General features: G+C 35.0%; 1 pseudogene; it reads right to left on the bottom strand.

Annotated features, from left to right (window-relative positions):
- Nucleotides 1-20,337: 20,337 nt before the first annotated feature.
- LOC109437902 (elongation factor 1-gamma pseudogene) lies at nucleotides 20,338-22,114 on the bottom strand (annotated as a pseudogene).
- Nucleotides 22,115-26,256: the final 4,142 nt, after the last annotated feature.

Below are 26,256 nucleotides of genomic sequence, written 5' to 3'. Positions count from 1 at the left end.
AATGAATACAGTAATTAACTTTTTCTGATAGTCTTCTTTTACTTAGTAATATGCACTTAAGTTTCTTTCATGTCTTTTCATGTTTTGATAGCTCATTTTTTTTATAGCACTGATGGTAATATTCCATTGTCTAGATGTACCACAGTTTACTTATCCACTTACCTACTAAAAAACATCTTGGTTATTTGAAGTTTTGGCAGCTATGAATTAAGCTGCTACAAACATTGGTGTGCAGATTTTTGTGTGGATGTAACTTTTCATTTCATTTGGGTATATACCAAGGAGCACAGTTGCTGGATTCTGTGTTAGGAATATGTTTAATTTTGTAAGAAATTGTAAAACTGTTTTCCTAAGTTGGCTTTACTATTTTGTATTCCCATCAACAATGAATGAGAGTTTCTGTTGCTCCAAATCCTTGTGAGCGCTTTATATTATCCGTTTTTGGGTTTTTGTCATGCCAATAGGTGTAAAGTGGCATCTTATTGTTCTTTTAATTTGCAGTTCCCTAATGAGATATTATGTTGAGAATTTGTATATGTGTATTTGCCATCAGCATAGCATTTTTGAAATTTTTATTTTATGAGCTTCAGGTGTACAAAACAATATAATGATTAGACATTTTCACCCCTCACAAAGTGATAACCCCACCAAGTCTACACCCCTCTGACATCGTACATAGCTATTACTATAAAATTGACTATATTCCCTATGCTGTACTTTACATCCTGTGACAATATATTGTGTTACTGTTGATCTCTGCCTTTATGTCAGTCAATATTTGTTTTATGTGCTTAAGGGCTCCTATGTTGTGTGCATAATTTTTTGCTAGGGTTATGTCCTCTTCTTGGGTTGATCCCTTTGTTATCATGTAATGTCTTTGTCTCTTATTATAGTCTCCGTTTTAATGTCTATTTTGTCCAATATAAGTATTGCTATTCCAGGTTTTTTTCTTGTTTCCATTTGCATGAAATATCTTTTTCCATCTCTTTACTTTCAGTCTGTGTGTATCTTTTGATCTGAACTGGGTCTCTTCTACACAGCATATGTATAAGTCTTGTTTTCTTATCCATTCAGCTACCCTATGTCTTTTGGTTGGAGCATTTAATCCATTTACATTTAAGGTGATTATTGATAGGTACATATTTATTGTCATTTTATTATTCATAATTTTTATCTTCATTGGTTTGTTTGTTTTCTCCTTTCTTGTGCTTAAAGAAGTCCTTTCGCTATTTCTTGTAATACTGGCTTGGTGGTAATGAATTCCTTTAGCTTTTTCTTGTCTGGGAAGCTCTTTACTTTATCACTCCTTCAATTTTAAATGATAGCGTTTTAAAATTGCTAGGTAGAGTAATCTTGGTTGTAGGCCTTCATTTTGCATCACATTGAATATTTCCTGCCATTCCCTTCTGGCCTACAACGTTTCTGTTAAGAAAGCAACTGATAGTCTTATGGGAGCCCCCTTGTGGGTAACTAGTTGTTTTTCTTTCGCTGCTGTATATCATTTTTGGTGAAGTGTCTGTTCAGGTTTTTTGCCCATTTTTTTCTTTTTAGAATTTTCATTTATAGAAAATACACTGAATATTAGATCTACCTTCTTAACAAACTTTTAAGTGTTCAATATATTATTATTGGTTATAGATATAGTATTATACAGTAGACCTCTATACCTGTTCATTTTCCTTGACTAAAACTTTATGCCTATTAATAAACAACTCTCCATTTCCCCATCCCCCAAGCCCCTGGAAACCATTATTATACTCTTTAATTCTATTAATTGAACTATTTTTAGATACATAGTAAAAGTGGAATCATGCAGTATTTATCTTTCTGTGATTGGCTTATTTTATTTAGCATAATGTCCTCAAGAGTCATTCATTTTGTCACATATTTCAAATTTCCCTTTTTAAGGATGATTAGTATTCCATTGCATGTATATACTGAATTTTCTTTATCTACTCATCTGCTGATGGACTAGGCATTTTTTACTAGGGTTATGTCCTCTTATTGGATTGATCCCTTTGTTATTATGTAAGGTCCTTCTTTGTCTCTTATTATAGTCTTTGTTTTAATGTCTATTCTGTCCCATATAAGTATTCCTACCCCAGGTTACTGTGAACAGTGCTGCAGTAAACATAGGAGTGATGATATCTCTTCCAGGTAGGAGAGCATATTTATAATCCATATATCTAGGGGGTTAATCTCTAAAAAATGTGAGGAACCCCTACAACTTAATAGTAAAAACAAAACAAAGCTAAACTAATAACGTAATTTAAAATGTGGAAAGGACTTGAATGTATATTTCTTCAAAGAAGACATACAAATGGCCAAAAGCTTTATAAAAATAAAAATGCTCAGCATCACTAATCATTCAGAAATGTAAAACAAAACCATTATAAGATAACACATCACACTTGTCAGTAAGGCATTTATGAAAAAAGCAATACAAATATTGGCAAGGCTGTGGAGAAGGTGGAAGCCTTGCACACTATTGGCAGGAATGCAAAATGTAAAACAGTATGGACGTTCCTCAAAAAATTATAAATACAACTACCATATGATCCAGCAATCCCACTTCTGCATATATGTCTAAACTATTTGAATATTATATTTTTGTCATTTTTAATTAGGTAGTTCATGTTTTTAATTGTTGAGTTTTTGAAATTCTTTGTATATTTGGGATAATAGTCCTTTATTACACATTTTTTGCAAATATTTTCTCCCAGTTGATGGATTATATTTTCATTTTCTTCACAATAGCTTTTGGAGAGAAGTTTTATAATTTTGATGAATTCCAACTTTTAATTTTTCTCCTTAAAAGAATCACACCTTTGTCATTACCAAACCCAAGGTAATCTAGATTTTCTCCTATGTTATTTCTAGGGGTTTAATAGTTTTTACATTTTATATTCATGTCTATGATCCATCATGAATTAATTTTTTGTGCAGGGTATAAGGTCTGTGTCTAGATTCATTTTTTTGTATGAAAATATCAAGTTGTTCCAGCACCATTTGTTGAAAAATCTGATTTTTTATTGAACCATCTGTACTCTTTTGTCAAAGTTCAGTTGACTGTATATATGTGGATCTATATCTGAGTTCTGTATACTGTTCAATTGATCTGTTTGTCTATTCTTTTGCCAATATCACACTTTCTTGATTACTATAGCTTTAATGTAAGTCTTGAAGTTGGGATAGTGTCAGTCCTCTAACTGCTCATCTACAATATGTTAGAAATACTGGGTCTTTTGCCTCTCCATATAAGCTTGAGAATCTGTCAATATCCACAAAATAACTTGTTGGGATTTTGATAGAGACTGTGTTTAATCTGTATAGTAATTTGGGAAGAAATGACCTCTTACAATATTGAGTATTCCTATTTAAAACATGGGATATCTCTCTATTTTGTTCTTGATTACTTTCATTCTAGTTTTGTAGATTTTTCTCATATAGATTTTGTACATAGTTTGTCAAATTTATACCTATGTATTTCATTTATTTGGTGACAATGTAAATGACACTATAGTTTTTATTTGAAATTTTAATTGTTTTTTGATGGATGAATATTATTTTATTATTTTTATGTTTATTAAATTTATTGGGGGTAGCATTGGTTAGTAAAATTATACATGTTTCAAGTGTACATTTCAATAATACCCCATCTATATATTGCATCATGTGTTCACCACTCAGGGTCAGTTCTCCTTCCATCACCATATATTTCACCCTCTGTGCCCTCTTCTATCACCCCCCACCCACCTTACCCTCTGGTAACCACTAAACTATTGTCTGTGTCTATGAGTTTTTGTTTGTTTCCTTGTCTTGTTTGTTTGTTGCTTTCAGTTTTATATTACACATTACACATGTGAGTGAAGTCATATAATTCTCACTATTTCTGTCACAATTATTTCACTTAGCATGGCAATCTCAAGATCCATCCACGGTGTTGCAAATGGTAGTATTTCATCTTATGGCCATGTAATATTCCATTACATATATAAACCACATCTTCTCTATCCAATCATCTATTGAAGGACACTTTGGTTGTTTCCATGTCTTGGCCACTGTGAATAATGCTGCAATGAACATAGGGGTACATAGATCTTTACAGATAAATGGTTTTAGATTTTGGGGGTAGATATCCATAAGAGGGATGTTGGGTCATGTGGCACCTCTGTTCTTAGTTTTTTGAGGAACCTCCATACTGTTTTCCATAGTGACTGTACCAATTTAAATCCCCACAGCAGTTTGTTCCTTTTTCTTCATAGCCTCTCCAACACTTGTTATTACTTGTCTTGTTGATGATAGCCATTCTAACAGGTGGTATCTCATTGTGTTTTTGATTTGCATTTCCCTAACAGCTAGTGAAGTTGAGCATTTTTTCATATATCTGCCGGCAGTTTGTTTCTTTGCTTGGGAGAAATGTCATTTCAGGTCCTCTGATCTTTTTTTCAGTTGAATTATTTGTTTGTTGTTGAGTTTCTTTATATATTTTGGATATTAGCCCCTTATCCGAGGTATTGTTTGGAAATATCTTCTCCCATTTGGTTGGTTGCTTCTTTGTTTTGTTGATAGTTTCTTTTGCTGTGCAGAAGATTTTCAGTTTGATATAGTCCCATTCACTTATTTCTTCTTTTACTTCCCTTATATTTGAGGTAAAAATCATAAAATCCTCTCTAAGACCAAGGTCCGTAGTTTAGTACCTATGTTTTCTTCTATGTATGTTATTGTTTTGGATCTTACATTTAGGTGTGTGGTTTTTTTTTAAATCCATTGTGAGTTAATTTTTGTGTATGGTGACAAATAACAGTTTAGTTTCATTCTTTGTATCTGGCTTTCTGATTTGCCAGCACCATTTATTGAAGAGGCTTCCTTTTATCCATTATATGTTTTTAGCTCTTTTGTCAAAAAAATATTTGCCTGTATATATGTGGGTTTATTTCTGAGCTCTCAATTCTGTTCCATTGGTCTGTCTGTGTGTCTATTCTGCCAATACAATGCTGTTTTGATTATTGTCACTTTGTAGTGTAATTTGAAGTCAGGGAGTGTAATACCACTGGCTTTATTCTTTTTTCTCAGTTTTGCTTTGGCTATTTGGGTTTTTTTGTGTGTGTTTCCATACAAATCTGATGATTTTTTTCTTTTCTTTTATTTGTTTAAAAAATGCTATTGGGATTTTTATGTGGATTACATTAAATCTGTTAAATATCACTTCAGGTAATATGGCCATTTTAACTACTATGTAGATTCTTCCAGTCCATGAACACAGAATATCTTGCCATATTTGTGTTTTCTTTAATTTCCTTTAATAATGTTTTGTAGTTTTCAGTGTATAGGTTCTTCACATCCATTGTTAAGTTTATTCCTCAGTATTTTATTCTTTTTGTTGCAATTGCAAAGAGAATTGTTTTTTTTGTTTCTGTTTTGTTTTTTGTGTTTTTTTTTTTTTTTTTTTTTCATTTCTTTTTGTGAAATTCCATTGTTAGTGTACAGGAATGCAATGGATTTTCATACATGATTTTGTAGCTGCAATTTTACTGTACTTGCTTATTGTTTCTGATTGTTTTTGGGTTTTGTTTTTTTGGTGGAATCTTTAGGTTTTTGTCTTTTGCTTATGAAAAACAAAGTTTCGTTCTTCTATGTAAAGAATCATGTCATTTGCAAGAGTGACAATTTTACTTCTTCATACCCAATTAGGATGCCTTTTATTTCTTTTCCTTGCCTGATTGCCCTGTCTAGTACTTTTAGTAGTGTTAACTAACAGTGGCGAGTTGGGTATCCTTGTCTTGTTCCTGATCTTAGAAGAAAAGTTTTCAGTTTTTTACCATTAAATATGATATTAACTGAGAGTTTGTCATATATGACCTTTATTATGTTGAGGTACTTTCTTTCTATAAATCATTGTCATAAGTTTGTCATATGATCACTCTTAGATGTGAAGAAAGCTGAGAAATAGAGTAAGTAAGCTTTTTGGGGCCATCCTAAAAATACTTCTGCTGTTAAGAAAGAAGTGGCTACTTGGTAAGCAAATACCAGTGTCTCAGTACGTGATTACAGCTACACAATGTTTCTCATAATCACAAAATAAACGCTTTTACCATAGTCCATGTGTAACATGAAATGTCTTTTTTGTATTGTTTTAGACTGAACCTGGACTATAAAAATCTAAATACATTTTTATGTGTGACACGCATTGTATTATACATGCCCCAAACTCTTGACAAATAGCTTCCTTCAACTCTTTTGTCCCACTGTGGTGAACTTCTGAACTAGACACACGTGAAAAAATCCCTGGTGAGTAGGCAAGCCTTAAATGATTTATAGATTGCTGTTAAGGAAAGAAAGTATGCACTCATTTTAAATTTCAACTCTTGTTTAATTATGCCACACTTATCAATGTAGATAATGTCATTACCCATGCCATGAATAACAGAAATGCTTTCTTTTGAATATTACCATAATTTGTTATAGTAGGATTTTTCAGATATTAGATTAATTCATCCATTCATCTCTCCATCCATTCACCCTTCCATTCATTCATTTGGCAAATATTTATTGAGTTCCTCCTAAGTGACATGTATTGTACCAGTAATGATATTGCAATAAGACAGAAACAGTCCATACCCTCCTAGGAATGACTAAATAGCAGAGAAGATAGACATTGAGCAAAGTTTTCTAAGATTTATGAATAAGTATTTTGAGAGTGTGTTACAGGGAGATCGAAGTTGAACATATCAGAAAAGACTTGCATGAAGAAGTGGTATTTAATCTGAGGCATGAAAAAGGGGGAAAGAGTTAGCTAGGCTAAATTATTAATAGTTGGAATTGTGAGTGATTCAGGAATTGGAGAGGGCTTAGCTGGGTCGTTGGCTCAGAGTCTCACAAGACTGCAATCAAGGTGTTGGCTAGGTTGTTTTTCTTTCTGGAGTTTAGTATCCTCTTCCAACCTCACCCAGTTGTTCCTTGTGGTTGTAGGACTAAGATTCCTATTTTCTTCCTGGCTGTCAGCTAGCTCTTAGAGGTCACTCACATGTTTTTGCTACATAGCCCTATCATAAATTGGCAGCTTCTTTTTTAAGGACAGCAAGAGAATCTTTCACTTTAATCTGCTAAAATGGAGTGCTATATAATGTCACCTAATCAATAAAGTGATATCCCATCACATTTCCATATTCTATTGCTAGAAGCAAGTCACAGACTCCACCCACACTCCAAAGGAAAGGAATGTAGAACAGTGTGACTCATGAGTTTTCACCATAGCATGTTTCTGCCCATAGCATATTCTTGTCTTTAATATTATAAAGGTTACAATGGATTATACAGGGGTGCCAAAAAAATGTATACACATGACTTGTATTCATCTTTTGTGATTGGTATATATTAAGCATTACAATTTTAATACAATTTTTTCCTTCCTTAAAATGTGTATACTTTTTTGGCACCCTCTGTATATGTGCCTAGAGTAAAATCATATGCGTCCAATGTCTGAAAATGCAGGCATGATGACTGCTAACACATGATTTGCAGAGGCCTTCCATTTTCCAAAAATCAATTTCTAAGTATGGTTACTTTTCCCACTTTTGGATTACAGAATTGCCAGTAAGTCAAAATTCTTAAATTATTCATGGAAAAATAAACTAATTTCCTAGACACCCATTTGATCAGAGTTACCTTGCATCATCTGTTTTCAGCTCTTCAAAAAAAGCATGTTTTCTCTCATGCATAATGCTATTGCCTACCACTATCTAAAATAAATATTTTGATTCATAATAGTCATTTACCTTTTAGAAACAGGAAAGATGAGAAGGTTTTCTGAAATATAGATTTCATTCAGTTTACAGAGAAGCTGCCTCTTAAAATGGCCAGCACATTATCAGTCACAGAAACTCAGCAGGTGAAAAGCACATGGACAGGCAACACAGCAGCAGCCGTTTATTTGCAGAGAGAAAGAATGCACCCTGAGGTTTGCCTTGTCAGACTCCCTGACATACTCCTCACAAGGTTTAAAGATGTTTGTTCTTTCACATGCCGAATGAATTACTGCACGATGCTTTGCTGTGAACTGCATAGTTTGAAATTGGTTTTTCTACCATCTAAATTCTACCTGTGATTAAAAACGTCATTGAAAAATAAAATTCTTTGTTGCCTTTGAATATGGAATAGTCTTTATTGGTTTTATTAATCAATTTATACTCCCTTTATGAATTATACTTCTCTAATTATTTGGAAATTAACTTTTGTTAAAGTGTAAAATCTATTCCTGTTTTTTGTTTTGTTTTGTTATCAATTCCATAGGCATCTGACATATCTTTTTCATCAGGGGTTCTCTTTATTCTCTCCTGTTCCAATGGAAGTACTTCAATGTAAAATTTAAAAGTAAAGTAACTATTTTAATTTTAGTTCTAAATTGATTAGAACAATTTAGTCCTAAATTGATTAGAAATTGATTAGGGCCTTAACATTTTGTGTGCTTATGAATTAATTAGCATGGCTAATAAAAATATAATTTCTTAGGCTCAAATCCTAGACATCATTATCCAGTATGTCTTATGTGGGACCCAGATATCTTCATTTTGACAGTCAACTCGATGACTGAAAGGCAAGTGATTTATAGAATGCATTTTGAGACATATTGGAAAAACTCACCTTTGTATAACATATTAGGTATTTTTTAATCTCATCTACTAACTCTTGATTTGACACTATAGCCTATTTAAATTAGAATGTGTGGTTGTGAAAAACAAATACTGTGTTTCCCTGAAAATAAGACCTAACTGGAAAACAAGCCATAGCATGATTTTTCAGGATAACATCACCTGAACATAAGCCCTAATGCGTCTTTTGGAGCAAATCTTAATATAAGACCTGGTCTTATTTTCAGGGAAACATGGTACTATTTCCAGTAACAGAACTATCTATGTATCCAGATTAACATTCCTACTAAAGGTAATCAAAGATGCTGGATGAGATATTTTTAAAAATCTACTTTAAAACATGGAATAACAAGCAAGATAGTAAAGAATTATAAGGTGAATGAAGAACTAAAGATGATCGTAAAAGCACTGAGCTACTTTGCCCTAACATGTTTTGCCCACAAATCTGGAAAGATTTAGTATAGATTTTTATGGTCTAGAAGTGTTTGGGGAACTGCAAGCAAAAGCCAGGGCATTCCCATGATGGGATGTCAAACAGGAGACACCTTCCCCACAAAACAGGAACCCAAAGACCTGTACTATAAGGGTAAATTGCAACTAGAAATAAACTGCATTTCTGACCTTCTCTCCTTCCTGCACCCCCCAAAGAAAGGGAAAGTTGCTAAAATACTGAACAGTAAGCAACTTAAATAAAGTACACCTACATAAAATCATAAATGCAAACCAGTTCTTAATGTATTGTCATTGCAAATTCATAGTATCTAGATAACACTTTAAGAATCAAACCTTCCCTTGGAACATAGGTAAACTCCTCCTGGTGTTTCCCGAAAGCATCTGGTGGAAGTAAATGAAAAACTTATCTGGAGGATTGCACCTTTATTGAAGTTTTCAAATAATCCCAACAGTTATTTTTTTCCAGGGAATTAAGCAGTTCATAGTCAAAAACAAATTCACACAAAGGGATAAACAAAACGGCACCATGTATGAAAAAATATCACAAAATCAGACAGCAAATACAGATCCAAAAAGATTTCATTTGCTTTAATTATCAAACGCACATTTTAAATAGTCATATCTGCAATATTTAGAAAATATATTACTACAAGTATGAAGATATCTACAAAGAACTGTACAAAAACATAAAAATGATCTAGCAGATTTGAAAAAGTACAAAATAGGACTTATAAGAATGAAAAATAAAATAATGTGAAATAACAAATTAGAGAGTAATGTCAGTAGGATGGCAGACGAGAAAGCCCCAGGAACTTGTTTCCCCATGGAAACATCAAATAAACAACTACAGACTGATTAAAATAACTTTATAGGTGCTCTGGAACAAAGACAAAGATCGATAGCAACTATGTGAATGTCCAATCAAGCAAAAGCCACATTCAAACTGGTAGGAAATTTCACAGTATTTTACTCTTCCTTATCCCATTCCCTCCTCAGCATGGTGTGGCTGAGGTCCAGAGGAAGTGGCTCAATTCCTGGTTCCCTCCCTCCGTTCAGGAAAAAACAGAGTGGAGATTGTTTGCAATGTTCTGCCTTGTCTGTGCGCTGCTAGACTGACTGGTATCTGTTTTGCCTGACTCTGAGCTCAGATAGGAATGGCAACACATCCTGGATCTCAGTTTGGGAGCCACTAAAGCAGTGGCAGGTGCTGTGGTGCATGAAAACTGCAGGGAAACTACAGATTTGTAGATTCCTGGGGGCAAATTATTACAGGCAGAGGAACTATTGACTAAGATGGAGGCACAGGAAGTCCCAGTCTTTGTTAACCACAGAAATGCCAATTTGTTTAACAAAGATATACGCACCAAAATACCTTTATAAATTAAATATCCAGTTAGGAAGTTGCAGTACTTCCAGACAAATACAAAACTCAGGACAGCAGCATTGAAAAAGATAAGAAGATTCTCTCCAACACTTGTCATTTGTTGTCTTTTTGATAATAGCGTTCTAACAGGTGTGAGATGAAAACTCATTTGCATTTCCCTAATACCTAATGATGTTAAACATCTTTTTCATATGGCTGTTGGTTATCTATAAATCTTCCTTGGAAAAGTGCCTATTCAGGTCCTCTGACCATTTTTTAATCAGATTGGTTTTTTGGTTCTTGTCGTTGAACTGTATGAGTTCTTTATACTATATTTTGGATATTAGTCCCTTGTCGGAATTATCATTTGCAAATGTGTTCTCCCATTCAGTTGGCTGTCTTCTTGTTTTGTTGATGGTTTCTTTTGTTGTGCAGAAGCTTCTTAGTTTGATGTAGTCCCATTCATTTATTTTTGCTTTTGTTTCCCTTTCCTTTGGGGTGGAGGAAAAGGATCGCGCTGTACACTGGTGGTGGAAATTTAAATTAGTGCAGCCATTATGAAAAACAGTATGGAGGGTCTTTAAAAAATTAAGAATGGAACTACCATATGATCCAGCAATTACTCTGTTGGTTATTTACCTGAAAAATAATTTTTTAAAAAAACAAAGTTTATTTGCAAAGATATATGTACTCCTATGTTCATTACAGCACTATTTACAATAGCCAAGACATGTAAACAACATATGTGTCCATCAATGGATGATTGGACAAAGAAGAAGTTTTATATATACTTATCAGCCATAAAAAAAATGAAATATTGCCATTTGCAACAACATGGATGAATCTTGAGAGAATTATGCTAACTGAAATAAGTGAGATGGAAAAGGACAAACAATATATGATTTCACTCATGTGGAATATAAAACAAAATGTAACAACTTAAAAAAAACCCTCATAGATACAGGCAACAGAACAGTGGTTACCAAAGGGGAAAGGGAGTGGGGAGAGCGCAAAGTGGGATAAGACGGTCATATATATGATAACAGAAGAAAACTCGCTTTTGGATAATAAGCATGCAATAGAGTATACAGATGTGGAATTCTAATACTGTACACCTGAAAATTATATAATATTATTAATCAATGTTACCCCAATAAATTTCATTTTTTAAAAAGGGTAAGAAGAGCAATTTCATTTTACCCCCTTTAACCCCTCCCTCAGGCTGGCACAGCTCAGTACTGAGAAAGAACACCTCTGACTGTGACTTCTTCCTCAGGTGAGAGAGAAAATGGAGAGTTCCTCCAGTGTCTTAGCCTTTCAGTGCACTACCTGAGGGAACAGTTTCTGTCTCACCTCACACGGAGTGCTAATTAAGCCATCATATTTAGATGCCAGGGGGTAGTTATAAACAAAGAAAAGGAGTGGATGCCTGCTTCCACTGGCACATCTCTGCAAGTTTAAAAGGAGGTGCAAACCTGAAGTATCTCCTCCAGGAGTGAATGAGAGGGGTGAATGATACTCCAACATTTCTGAGCTTTCAGGGTGCTGCCTGGAGGGATGGTTTCTGTCTCCTCTCATACAGCGCTGATGGAACCAGCATAGTCAGAAACCTGGCACAGTTAAGAAAAAAGAGAATAGGGGCAGAGGCTTGCTGCTGCCAGCACAGCTCTGTGAGGTTGAGAGAAGGTTCAGAACTCAAAGTTTCTCCACAGAGAATAAGGGAGATGAGTGAAGTGTATCTCCAACATCCTTGCGCATTGTACAAAAGTCAGTGATATAAACGTATATTAAAGTATAACACTCACTAGTAAAGGTAAACATATAGACAATACAGAATAGTGTACTGGTATGTAAATCACTTTTAATTCCAGTATGAAATTTAAAAGACAAAAGTATTAAGAATAACAAAAACTTTAAAAATTTGTTAATGGATATGTAATATAAAAAGAGGTAAATTGTGATATCAGCAACATAAAATGTTTGGGGGGGAAGTAAATAGTATAATTTTTTTAATGTGATTAAAGTTAAGTTGTTATCAGCTTCAAATAGACTGTTATAACTATAAGATATCCTATGTATGTCTCATGGTAACCACAAAGAAAATGCAGAACATACACTAAAGAAAAAGAGAAAGGAATCAAAGCAGGTCACTACAAAAAAATTAACAAATCACAAAGGAAGAGAGCAGGAGAGAAACAAAGGAACAAAGAAATATAAGACAGACAGAAAACAGTTAACAAAATGACAAAAGTAAGTCCTCAATCTATAATAATTACTTTTAATGTAAATGGATTAAACTGCCTGATCAAAATATATAGAGTGGTTGAATGGATTATAAAGAAAAATAAGATCCAACTGTATACTATATACAAGAGACTCGCTAGATTTAAGGATACACACTGACTGAAAGTAATGGGATGCAAGATATATTCCATGCAAATGGTAACAAAAAGAGATCTGGGGTGATACATGCAAAAAGGATCTTGATATATGGTCGTGTATGAAACATCCATGGAGACATTTGGTCCAGCCAAATGGCCCTTGATATTTAGTCCTGTCCAAAATGTCCATGCTTGGAAGACATCACTGGGTTCAAGTAGCCCATAATGTTTATCTCTACTTCAGGTTTACAGGATTAATACATTAAAAATACTATCATATTTTAATGGCCCAATAATTGTGTTGTGACTGTATTGCCAATAACAACCCTTCTTGTCTTGGTAGCCTAGATGGGCATGGCACATGGGGTTAGGTAGGTGGATCAGGGTTCAAATCTTGCAGAAGAGCGGAATTTATATTAACTATGGACCAAATGTCTCTGGGGATGTTTTGGACAGGACCAAATGTCCATGGACAATTTGGGCATGGCCAAATATCCACTAATCAAAAGAAATAAAAGCCATCCAAATTGGAAAGGAAGAAGAAAAATTATCTCTGTTTGCAGGCCATATGATCTTGTATGTAGTAAAACCTAAAGTCTCTCTCTCTCTCTCTCTCTCTCTCTCTCTCTGTCACACACACACACACACACACACACACACACACACACACCTACACACAGATGGAACTACTAAATAAATTCTATAAAGTTGAAGGATACAAAATCAACACGCTAATTCTATTAAATTTCCATACATTAACAATGAATAATTTGGAAAGGAAATCGAGAAAACAATGTTATTTTAATAGTTTCAAAAAAGAATTATTTAGGAATAAATTTAACTGAGGCTTGTTGAAAGACTTGGGAAAGGTAAAGTACAAAACATTGCTGAGGAAGTTTAAGAACACACAAATAAATGGAAAGCTATCCCATACCCCATGATTGTGGATAGGAACACATAATATTATTAAGATGTCAATACTCCCCAAAGCCATCTACATATTCAGTGATATCCCAATCAAAATCCCAACTTTTTTTTTTTTCAGAACAGAAAAATCTATCCTAAAATTTATATAGAATCTTATGGGACCGTGAATAGCAAAAACAATCTTGGAAAAGAACAAAGTTGGAGGTCTCAAACTTCCTGTTTCCTAAACTTACCACAACACTACAGCAATGAAAACAGTTTGGTGCTGACATAAAGACAGACGTATACACCAAAAGAATAGAATAGAGAGCCTGGAAATAATCCTTTGCATATTTGGAAACTAATTTTTAACAAATTTGTCAATATCATTCAATGGGGAAAGGACATTATGTTTAACAATTTGTGCTAGGAAGACTAAATATTCACACAAAAAGATAGAATCTTACCTTATATTATATATAAAAATTGACACAGAATGGATTGACATAAACATAATTGCGAAAACTATAAAAATCATAAAAGTAAATATCAGAGGAGAGCTGCATGACATTGGATTTGGCAATGGTTTCTTAGATATAACAACAAAAATATAGGCGATTAAATAAAAAATGTATCAATTGGAGTGCAAAATTAAGGACTTCTGGGCATCAAAGAACACTATTAACAGAGTAAAATTGTCATTATAGAATGGGAGAAAAAAATTGCAAATCATATATATGATAAAAGACTGATATCCAGAATATGTAAAGGATGCTAACAACTCAACAACAACAATCCTGATTTTTTTTTAAAGTACAAAAGGACTTGAATAAACATTTCTTCAAAGAAGATATATAGATGGCCAATAAGCACATGAAAAGATGCTGAACATCACTAGTGATTAGGGAAATACAAATAAAAACCACAGTGATATACCACTTCACACACATTAGGATGGCTATTGTCAACAACACAGAAAATCACCAAGTTTGGCAATGATATGCAGAAATTGGAACACTTTTACATTCCTGATGTGAATGTAAAATGGTTCAGCTGCTATGAAAAATGTTATGGCGAGTTCTCAAAAAATGAAATATAGAATTACCATGTAATCCAATTCCACTTCTGTGTGTGTGTGTGTGTGTGTGTGTGTGTGTGTGTGTGTGTGTATGCATGTATTAAAAGCGGGGACTCAAACAGGTATTGATATGCTCTTGTAAGTAGTAGCATTATTCACAATAGTAAAAAAGGGGAAGCATCACAAGTGTACACTGATAAATGTGAAAGTATAAACAAAACATGATACACACACACACACACATACACATACACTGAAATATTATTCAGCCTAAAATAGATATTAAATTTTGACATACTACAATGTAGATGAACCTTCAAGACATTATTGAAGGGAAATAAACCAATCACAAAAGCAGAAATATTATATGATTCCTCTTATATGAAATTTTTAGAATAGTCAAATTCACAGAGATTGAAGATAAAATGGTGATTTTCTGAAGTTGGAGTCACTGGGGAATGGGGAGTTATTGTTTAATGAGTACAAAGTTTCAATTTTGGAAGACGAAAAAGTTTTGGAAAAGGATAGTGGTGATGGTTGCACAGCAGAGTGAGTATATTTAATGCAGAGAATTGTACACTGAAAAATGGTTGAAATGGTAACATAATATTTAAAATAAATTAACAAATAAGAAAGAATATGGTATTCAGAGTATGGGTTATACGGGAATTCTCTGCACTATTATTGTACTTTTTCTGTAAATTTAAAACTGTTCTAAAATAAAAATTTACTAAAAATAGAAAAAACACATTTTATCAGTGAACTAGATGTGATGATTAATTTTATGTGTCAACTTGACTGGGTCATAGAGTGCCCAGATATTGGTTAAATATTATTCTGGATGAGTCTGTGAAGGTTTCTGGATGAGATTAACATTTAATTTGGTAGACTGAGTAAAGAAGATTGCCCTCCCTAATGTGAGTGAGCCTCATTCAATCAGTTGAAGGCCTGAATAGAACAAAAAGGCCCATCCCTCTGCCAATAAGAGGGAACTCCTCCTGTTTGACTGCCTTGAGCTGGGACACTGGTGTTTTCCTGCCTTCAGAATTGAACTGAAACATTGGTTCTTCCTCCATCTTGAGGCTACCAACCTTCAGACTAGAATTCCACCATCAGTTGTCAGTTGTCTTCATTCTTTGGTCTTCAGGTTCATGCTGGAAATACACCACCATTTCTCCTGTGTCTCCATCTTGCTGACTGCAGATCTTGGGACTTGTCAGTTTCATAACCATGTTAGCCAATTTCTTATAATAAATCTGTGTGTGTGTGTGTGTGTGTGTGTGTGTGTGTGTGTGTGGATAGATACAGATATATAGATATATATCTAGATATCTATCTATATAGAGATTGAGATAGATATACAGATAGAGATATAGGTAAATATATGATCTTCTATTGATTCATTTCTTTGGAAAAATCTAATACACTGGAATATGGGTTAGAAAAATTCAAACTACAACAGAGATTCAAAGAGGTGAGAAATATAAAAGCAAAGAAAAGAAACATGAATCATAAACAGATTTCACTTAAATGTAATCAGAATTCTATATAGAAGAGAAAAAATGGAAAAAGGTTTATATCTTTTTTTTAATTTATTTTTTAAATTTATTGGGGTGACAATTGTTAGTAAAATTACATAGATTTCAGGTGTACAATTCTGTATTACATCATCTATAAATCCCATTGTGTGTTCACCACCCAGAGTCAGTTCTCCTTCCATCACCATATATTTGATCCCCCTTACCCTCATCTTCATGAATGTGGCTGACTTTTTTAGATCTGTGAAAAAGAATGCCACTCATACATTCTACAACCCAAATGAATTCACACTTACACAACATGGTAAAAAGTGCAGAACATCAAAGACAAAAGGATGCAATAGCAGGCACATTAATTATCTTCAAAATAACAAATTTAGACTATCTGCCAATTCTTTAACAACAATGGATGCCAATGAAAATGGTATGGCATTTTTCATGATTTGATAAACATAATTTTCAGGCAAACAAAAACTGAGTAAGTTTATTTCAGCCACTCTCAATTATAGGAAATTACAAAGAATAGACTTCAGGCATAAGAAAAGCAATCCCAGATTGAAGATCTGACATTTGAGAAGGATTTAAGAGTACATAATGTGAATATGTAGATATAATTAAAAGTACATTAATTATATTAAAATCAATATATTGTGGGGTTGCAAAAACAATAAAATTGAAATGGAGCAATAACATATGGCAGGAGTTAAATGGAGTTTAAGTGTTCTAAATTCCTTGTATAATCTTAGATGAGGGAACAGATATTTACTAATTATGTTAGTTGATGCTACAAATTGAAATTTCTAGGTAATCACTAAGAGAATAGAAGTACAATATGAACCCATCTAAACTAGTAGAGGAAAGCAAATGGAATACTAAAATTAATCAATCCAAAAAAGGTTAAAAAGAAAAGAAAAAAAACACCATTGAATGGGCAAAACAAACAGCACAAAATAAGATGGTAAACATAAACAAAATATATGAATAATGCACTTAAATTACAGTTAAGGCAAAATATTCACAATGAACACATTATCAAAGTTGTAAATTAAGACAGGATCAGTTATAGTGCTGGTCATAAGTCACATTACAGCCTGAGGCAAAATCTGTATATACTGATCCTATCTTTCTTTACAACTTTTATATTTTGTTCATTGTAGATATTTAAAATTAGTTTTGCCTTCTAAAATAGTGCATTAAATAATATTTATCTTGATTACTGAAACTCTTGGTATTCCCTTAAATTTTGCATTAGAGGCCTCACTCTAGTCCTGGCCCTGCTATAAAATGAATGACTAGACACAGGAAACTCTATTGAGCCTAATGACTCTGCTTGCCAGCACAAACAGTAGAATCAGAAGAAGCAAACCCTACAAGGTCAGACAATTAAGTTCGCGAACTCATCCTAGAAAAAGTGCTACATACCTCATTGCTGAATATCATTATGGTCACCTTCGATGTACTCCCCTTGGGAAGCTATGCACTGACGCCAGAGCCTAGTCCACCCTTCAAAGCAATTTTGGAACTCTTTTTCTGGAATGGCCATCAGAGTTGTCATCGTATTACCCTTGATGTCCTGAATGTTATCAAAATGTCTTCCTTTCAATATTCCTTTTGTCTTCGAGTAAATAAAGAAGTCATTGGGGGCCAGATCAGCTGAGTACGGAGGGTGTTCCAATACAGTTATTTCTTTACTGGCTAAAAACTCCCTCACAGACAGTGCCATTTGAGCTGGTGTATTGTCGTGATGCAAGAGCCATGAATTGTTTCCCAAAAGTTCAGGTCATTTTTGTCTAACTTTTTCACGCAGCCTTTTCAGCACTTCCAAATAGTAAACTTGGTTAACTGTTTGTCTAGTCGGTACAAATTCACAATGAATAATCCCTCTGATATCAAAAAATTTAGCAACATTGTTGCAACAAGTTCGCGAACTTAATTGTCAGACCTAGTATGTCTTATGTCTACATTCAAATCTCACATCAGTGCATCTGTTTGGTTGAATCTAAATCACATCCAGAGACCTAGTTCAAGGGAGTCTTGGAAATGTATGTTTTCCAGGAACTGCAGAACACGAAGTTACACTAGAGGAAAGGTCGAATAGATAATCACTTCCAATATACTATTACATCCCCAAATATTTCTATTTTCCCTCAAAATCTGCCTTTTTCTCTATAATTTTCTTTTTTACCATTATGGTTTTTATTCCTTTTTTTAAAATCTGTTAAAATACCTTTTTTAGTGTCTCAGTTTATTCTATTATCTCAAATACATTGATGTTATTTATCTTGTTTGTAGTGTCTGTTAATTTAGTCATTGTAGATCATATCCTGTGAAGTTTTGAATTTTTTTATGGTAAGCTTGTCTTCAGCAAGAAACATATGTGTTTTTCTGCGGTAGTCCTGTAATTTGTAAGTGTTGCTGTTGCAGGTTGTGTTCCCTGGGAAGCTGACTCTGAAACAGAGATTTGCACATAGGATTTTCATTTAGGGCATGCTGTCAGAATCAACACTACAGTAGCTTTGACAGATGACTCAGCAGACCCTACAAGAAGTGTTGACGATTGTTCAATTAGAACAAGACAGTGTGGTCTTTATACTATCACCTTGACCCATCTTCGGAGGCAGGCTGTCCTGAGAAGACAGTGTGCCTCAGGGCAAGCCACTGTTTTGAGCAGAGGTAATCCACACGGGCTGACAGCTAAAGGTTGTCTGCCAGGCCTCATTCCACACAGCTGGGGGAAATAAGTCCTTCATGTTTCAGGGGGATCTGAGTGGCCTATTAAGGCATTAACCACAGTTATTAGAGAGTTTTGCATTTGCTTCTGATGGGTGTACCCTCAGGGGTTTCATGTACATTTATTGGCCTCAGGATTCCTGCACCAGATAAGTGATGTTAATTTGAATCCACATGCCCATTTTATGTCTGAGACATCACTTTTTTATGGAATATTTTTTTCACCTAGAAATTCTAGGCCTCTGCCTCTAGGCCTCTAGGCCTCTGTTTGTTTCTCTAAACAAGCTTATCGTGGCTTCCTTAAGCCAGTGGGCAGAATCTGTCCATTTTCTTTCATTGAAGGGTTAGCCTTTCCCTTCGGTTTTATGCTATTTCAAATATAATTAATTACCTGGATTTCCAGTCAAGATGGTGGAGTAGGTAAACACTGTGCTTACCTTCTCTCACGACCTCATGAAAATTACAACTAAAGTACAGAACAATCATCATTGAGAATTGCCTGAAATCTAGCTGAACCGAAGCCCTACAAATGAAAACATACAAAAGAAGCTACCTAAAGATTGGATGGAGGGGCAGAGACTTCAGTAGCAATACTTATATCACACAAAATAGACTTTAAAACAAAGGCTATAACACGAGAGATAGAAGGAGCCAATAATCCCATGTCTAGGTCTTTATCTGAAGAAACCCAAAACACTACTTCAAGGGGATGTGTGCATCCATATGTTCATTGCAGCATTGTTTACAATGGCCAGGGTGTGTACAAAACAGAAACAAATTCATAGATACAGAGAACATTTTGATGGTCACCAGATGGAAGGGGGTCTGGGGCATGGGAGAAAACAGGAAGGGATGAAGAAATACCAATTAGTTGTTACACAGAAGCCATGGGCATGTAGGGTATAGCATAAGGAATATAGGCAATATTATTGTAATAACTATGTATGGTGTCAGATGTGTACTAGATTATTTATCTGAGTGATAGTTGGGAGGGGCTCTAAGGAGAAGGGTGAGAAAGGTGAAGGCATTAAGAAGTACAAATTGGTAGTTACAGAATAGTCATGGGGATGTAAAATAAAGGGAATATGTTGATAATATAATAATAACTATGAATAGTGCCAGGTGGGTACTAGACTAGTCAGGGGGATCACTTCCTTTTTTTCTTTTTTCAATGTTCCTTTAATGACCCACATCATTAAAGGGCAAGTGCAGGGAGCTAGCTGATGGCAAAAGATGTTCATTTGAACATCTCTCCTTGATTGAAGGCTTTGCCCACATGCTGGAAGGCCCCCTCCCAGCAAAAGTACTCTCCAACCAGCATCTGGGTCTCCTCGCTGCCAAGATCCAGTTTCCACCATACATGTAACTCGTAGTCCACCTGCCAATCTGGACTCAGTGGAAAGGCCAGCTCCTGGCCTCAGAAGACCTAGACTCCAGAAATGGAGATGCTATTGCTGCTTCTGAAGAGGATGACACTGGTGAAGGCATTCTTCCTCAGTTTGTTCAGTTTCTTGAACATTCCAGTGATGAGGTTGCAACTCCTGAAGGTCTGGGTGAGCTCTTTGGAGAAGCAGCGCTCAGAGTACCACAGGGACCAGTCATCTTCATCAAAGTGCTCCTAGAAATATGGCAGCAGTACCATAGAGAGTGTGTTCTTGTCGTGCTTAAACTTATCCAATATGAAGGTACTCTTGGCAGGTGAGCAAAGGGGTCCTTGACCTTTGGCTCAGCAGCCAGTGCCTACTCACATTCATCTATCTTGTGGGGACAGAATCCCAGAGAGCAGTTTCCAGGCTCTTGGCCTCACGTGGAAAGGTGCTGGCTCGGGTAGTAGATGGCCATCAGCTGTGACTAGATGGCCATCAGCTGTTACTGGTCAGCCATTAGCCACTGATACAACTGCCGTAGCTAAGCTAGCAAGGGCAGATTGCAGTTAGCAAGTGGGGTCGGTTGGCAGAGAAGTGGACGGCAGATTGCGGATAGTGTGGCTCCTGCTTCCTGTGTCTCCAACCCAGCTGCCAGTGGGAATATAGTGGTATGACTCCCCTATCTATGGCTCCATGAGTGTTCCTTTTTGGCTTCATGATATCCTGTGCTCTTATGTGGGGACTGGGACCATAGACCCCACATGACACCCCGCATGACAGTGGGTGAGGAACCAGCAGTTGGTATTGGGGAAGGCCTGGCGGAAAGAAGTCTCCAGGACCTGTTTATAGAGCCACAGAAGGGTGCAAACAGCTGTGATTAGCCAGTGTCACGCATTCACGCACCAGAAAAGTCCTTGTCTCCGAGTGAGCATCCAATAGCCCCAGAATTCGCTTCACCTCCTCCTTTACATTCTCTGTGGCCTGCCTGTTGTGGTGCATAATACCCAAGGTGGGGAACACCCAGTGTGGGGACAGAGTCCCAGAGAGCAGTTTCCAGGCTCTCGGCCTCACATGGAAAGGTGCTGGCTCGGGTAGTGGATGGCCATCACCTGTGACTAGTTGGCCATCAGCTGTAACCAGTTAGCCGTTGTCCACTGATACAACTGCTTTGGCTGAGCTAGCATGGCAGATTGCAGCTAGCAAGTGAGGTTGGTTGGCAGAGAAGTTGATGGAAGGTTGCGGATCGTGAGGCTCCTCTTTCCTGTGTCTCCAACCCAGCCTCCAGTGAGACTATAGTGGTATGACTCCCTATCTATGGCTCCGTGGGTGTTCCTTTTTGGCCTCACCATATCCTGCGTTCTGGTGTGGGGAGCAGGAGCTGAGACCCCACATGACACCCCGCATGACATCCAGGTACTAGCTGGGGACACTGTTGCTGTCAGCAAAGCTCACCCACTGTATCGCCTGCACTGCTCCCTCTAGAGTACGCACCAAAAAGCTCTTCATTGCTCACATAGTAGGGAATGGCATTGCTCTCAAACAAACAGAATCCATTCTCACCCTCAAGTGCTGGAAACTGCTGGCAGGAAATTTACAGAGAAATTCAGGTGTGCAGTTGGTTTGGCTGAAGTGGAACTGGGGTGGTTTTTAGGGTATGTGTACAGTGAGTGTCCCAGCAACCATGGTGATTCTGCAGAGAAAGACCTTAAATTATATAAATGTCTAGCTACTATGCTGTAAACCTGAAGTTAATATAGAGTAATAATGAATGTCAACTCTGTTGTAAAATTTTAAAAGTTGGGAAAAAGTTGAAGGGGAGTAAGAGGTTCAGATTTCCAGGTATAAAACAAATAATCATGGGGATGTAATGTACAGCATGGGGAATATAGTCAATAATACTGTAATCTTGGGGTACAGTGTCAGACTGTTGCTGGATTTATCATGGAGATCACTGCTTTAGGTATGTAAATGTTGAGTGACTGTAGCATACACCTGAAACTAATATTGTATATTTGCTGTATTTTAATAAATTTTTTAAAAATGTATAATTCCTTAATTTATCTTGACCCAAGTCCAGATCTCTTACCCCATATGGATAGTTGCTTGCATTTCCTAGGTCTATTCTATAGTCAGTAGGCTATCTCTAGGTACCATAGTCAGCTAAGCTTGTCTGTCTAAGCTTAGCGTATTCACTGGCTCCTTGGGATTTACCTTCCTTTCTTTAGAGAACAAATATATATTTAAACATTTTGGTCATGCTAAATGTAACATTTATATATATTTTTTGCATGCAGCAGCTTCCACATTAGCTCTGTCCACTCTATTTTCCAAAATAAAAGTCTCCAAAATCTTTCCGTTTCCCTATAGCATGTTAAAACAGTAGGTCGAATTTCCTTTCTCCTTATTGCTAATACAGTCATGCAGACAACTTAAATGTGTGCTTAGGAGATACAATATGAAGGTTCGAAGACTAGTTCTTCATCTTGTGTTTTTAATTAATTTTGAAACCTTTTGTAGAGAGATTAAATATTACCAACTAAAACAAATATAATATATTTGTATCTAATAGTTTAAAATATTGAGATAATTTTTATGAATTTGAACTGATTCAATAAAAAGAACTATTTGTGCAAAGGTAAATACAAAATATTTGGAAGAGTTCTTTTTATATTTTGGGTACTAGCCCCTTATTGGAGTTGTATTTTGCAAATATCTTCTCCCATTTGGTTGGTTGCCTCTTGTTTTGTTGATGGATTCTTTTGCTGTGCAGAAGCTTTCTGGTTTTATATAGTCCCATTCATTTAAGTTTGCTTTTCCTTCCCTTGCCTTTGAGGTCAAATTTATAAAATCTTCTCTAAACCCAAAGTCCATAAGTTTATTACCTATGCTTTCTTCTATGGAATTTATTGTTTTGAGTATTACATTTAGGTCTTTGACCCATTCTGAGTTAATTTTGGTATGTGGTAACAGCAGTCTAGTTTCATTCTTTTGCACGTGGCTTTCCAATTTTCCCAGCACCAGCACTATTTATTGAAGATGATTTCTTTTCTCCATTGTATTGTTTTGGCTCCTTTGTCATTTTTTTTTTATTTTCCAGTACCCTGATGTTTTTATTATTGTCACTTTATAGCATAATTTGAAGTCAGGGAGTGTGATAATTTTGGTCTTATTCTTTTTTGTCAAAATTGCTTTGGCTATTTGGGGTCTTTTGTGATTCTATACAAAGCTGATGATTTTGTGTTCTATTTCTTTGAAAAATGCCATTGATATTTTGATGGGGATTCCATTAAATCTGTATATTCCTTTTGGTAATATGTTCATTTTTCCAATCCATGAACATGAAATATCTTTCAATTTCTTTGTGTCTTCTTCAATTTCTTTGAATAATGTCTTATAATTTTCAGTGCATAGGTCCTTCACATCCTTTGTTTAGTATATTCCTAGGTATTTTATTTTCTGTTGTTGCAATTGCAAAAGGAATTGCTGTTTTTTATTTCTTTTTCTGAAATTTTATTGTTAGTATATAAAAATACAATTGACAAATTATACATTAATTTTTGTTTCCTGCAAGTTTATTGTATTTGTTTATTGTTTCTAATAGATTTTTGGTGGAATTTTTAGGGTTTTTTTATATAAGGAATCATGTCATCTGCAAAAAGTGACAATTTCACTTCTTCATTCCCAATTTGAATGCCTTTTATTTTTTTCTCTTGCCTGATCACTCTGACTAGGATTTCCAACACTATGTTGAATGACAATAGTCAAAGGGGGCATCCCTTTTTTATTTCCTGATTGTAGAAGGAAAGCTTTCAGTTTTTTATCATTAAGTATGGTATTAGCTGAGGGTTTGTCACATATGGCCTTTATTATTTTGAGGTACTTTCCTTCTGTACCCATTTTATTACATGTTTTAATCATAAATGGATGTTGTGTCTTATCTAATGCTTTTTCTATATCTATTGATATGATAATATGATTTTTATCTTTTGTTTATGTGGTGTATCACATTGATCAGTTTGCATATGTTGAACCATCCTTGCATCCTTGGAATAAACCTCTCTTTATTGTAATGTATAATCTTTTTAATGTATTTGTATTTGATTTGCTAGTATTTTGTTTTGATTTTTTGCAACTGTATTCAGCAGAGATTCAGAGATATTGGTCTATAGTTTTTTTGTTTTGTTTTGGGGTGTGTGTGTGTGTGTGTGTGTGTGTGTGTGTGTGTTATCTTTCCCTGGTTTTGGTATCAGGATAATGTTGGCCTCATAAAATGAGCTAAGAAGTATAGCCTCTTCTTCAATTTTTTGGAAGGTTTTGAGAAGAACAGGTATTAAATCATCTTTGAATTTTTTGGAAGGTTTTGAGAAGAACAGGTATTAAATCATCTTTGAATGTTTGGTAGAACTCACTATTGAACCCATCTGGTCCTAGCTTTCAGGGAGGTTTTGGATGATTGTTTCAATTTCCTTACTGTTAATCCATCTGTTTAGATTTTCTAGTTCTTAGTGATTAACACTAGGAAGGTTATATATTTCTAAGAACTTGTCCATTTCTCCTAGGTTATTGAATTTGGTGGCATATAGTCTTTCATAGTATTCTTATATGATCCTTTGTATTTCTGTGATATCCATCATAACTTCTTCTTTTTCATTTCTGATTTTTGTTTATTTGTATATTTTCTCTTTTTTTCCTTAGTTTGTTTAGCCAGGGGGATGTCAATTTTATTAATATTTTTAAAGAACCAGCAGAACTAAAAGGAGATACCAACCGAAACACAATTATAGTTGGGGACCTAACTATCTCACTGACAGCTATAGATAGAGCATCCAGACAGAAAATCAATAAAGAAATATCAGCCATAAATGACACATTAGACAAAATGGAAATAATCGACATTTACAGAGTCTTTTATTCCATAACACCAGACTATATATTGTTTTCTAGTGTGCATGGAACATTCTCAAAGATAAACCATATGCTGGGACACAAAACCAGCCTCAACAAATTTAAGAAGATTTAATTCATACCAACCCTATTCTCCAATCACAGTACTTTGAAATTGGAGATCAACTGTAAAAAAAAAAAAAGGTGAGAAAAATCAGTAATATGTGGAGATTAAACAACATGCTACTATTAAATGCCTGGGTCAAAGAAGAAATAAAAGAAGAGATCAAAAGATACATAAGAACAAATGATAAAAATAGAGCAAATCAAAATTATCGGGATGATGTGAAAGCAGTAACAAGAGGGAAATGTATTTCATTACAGTTCTATCTCAAGAAAGAAAGAAACAAATCCCAAATATACAACATAACATTACATGTTACAGAACTAAAAAAAGAGGAACAAATGAAACCCAAAGTCAGTAGAAGAAAGGAAATAATAAAAATCAGAGCCAAATTTAATGAAATAGAGAACAAAAAGACAATAGAAAAATTAATGCAACAAAGATTTTAGGCATCTGGAAATGGTCCCTGATGAAGAGAAGATGGACAATGAGTGTACTAGATGTAGTTATATAAATTCAATGTCCTAAACTAAATTGCCTTTTTCCCCCTAGAATCCTTTTCCTTCTCTTGTATTACTCATGTAAATGAAATAATAGTTTTTGTAACAAATTGGAATATCTTTGATTCCTTCATTCCTTCCCATGTCCAATGTTGAAACAAATCCTGTTAATTTTTATCTTTAGTAATTTCTCACACCTACTTTCATCCCTACCAACTTTACCTGTGATCTAATCCAATCATTCCCTCCCCTTTCTTACCAAGACTAGTACAATAATTTTC

This window comes from Rhinolophus sinicus, chromosome 18 (assembly GCF_057876585.1).
Source record: "Rhinolophus sinicus isolate RSI-liver-muscle chromosome 18, RSI-T2T, whole genome shotgun sequence".
In the NCBI taxonomy this organism is placed as follows: domain Eukaryota; kingdom Metazoa; phylum Chordata; class Mammalia; order Chiroptera; family Rhinolophidae; genus Rhinolophus; species Rhinolophus sinicus.
Note: the sequence above shows the minus strand (reverse complement) of the source record. Positions and strands in the feature narration are given on the sequence as shown.